This window comes from Carlito syrichta, unplaced genomic scaffold (genome assembly GCF_000164805.1).
Source record: "Carlito syrichta isolate Samal-C Ts95f unplaced genomic scaffold, Tarsius_syrichta-2.0.1 Scaffold309850, whole genome shotgun sequence".
NCBI classification, from domain to species: Eukaryota; Metazoa; Chordata; class Mammalia; order Primates; family Tarsiidae; genus Carlito; species Carlito syrichta.
Window position 1 is genome coordinate 408,164 of NW_007253946.1, and position 788 is coordinate 408,951.

Genomic DNA, 788 nt, shown 5'->3' on the forward strand with positions numbered 1-788 from the left:
GGTCCTACCGCGAGGGACGTGGGGCCGAGGGCGGGAGGACCGGACGCCTCCGACTCGGTCCGCCCTAGCCGTGGGCCTGCAGTCGGCAGGCCCAGCAGGGGACACTGCGGCTGCCCTGGGAGACCCTGGAGACGCCCCTCGAGATGCGAGCGCCCCCCAGGACACCCCCGCCCCCCTGCCGGGGCCCGAGGCCTCGCCGCCGAGTCTGCGACTGGTCATGCGCCTCACTGGCGGGGACCGAGGCCCAGCTGCCCCGTGACGGCAGCGAAGGGACGGTTCGTGGGACCGAGGCGCTGAGTCCTGCGTCGCTGGCCTCCAGCCACCCTCCCACCCCCTTCCCGCAGGCTGGGGGATCGCTGCCAGCCGCCTCGGACCGCTGTACCCTCTGCCTGGGGGGCTTCCAGTTTAGCCAGGGAGTTTAAGTGCTGTCCTCATTCTTCCTTCCAGAAGCAGCAGCTCTCTGAAAATCCCATAATCTTTAAACCATTTCTCATTGGTAGTCATCGGCTAAAAACCATGCTGAAATAAGCAACTTTCTCCATCTCGGAGTCCCCCTGGTTGCTGCTCCCCGCCCCGCCCCCACCCCTTCATCAGGCTTCTTTCATACACAGGAAAAGGGTGGACTCCTTTCCCTTCACTGCTCTCCTGGCTCAGGAACGTGGAAAGGGAAACCGCAGAGGGAGAGCGTAGGTTTTAACGAACAGTCTCAGAGCCGGCTCGGTGGCTCACGCCTGTAATACCAGTACTTTGGGAGGCCCAGACGGGAGGATCGTCAGAGCCCAGGAGTT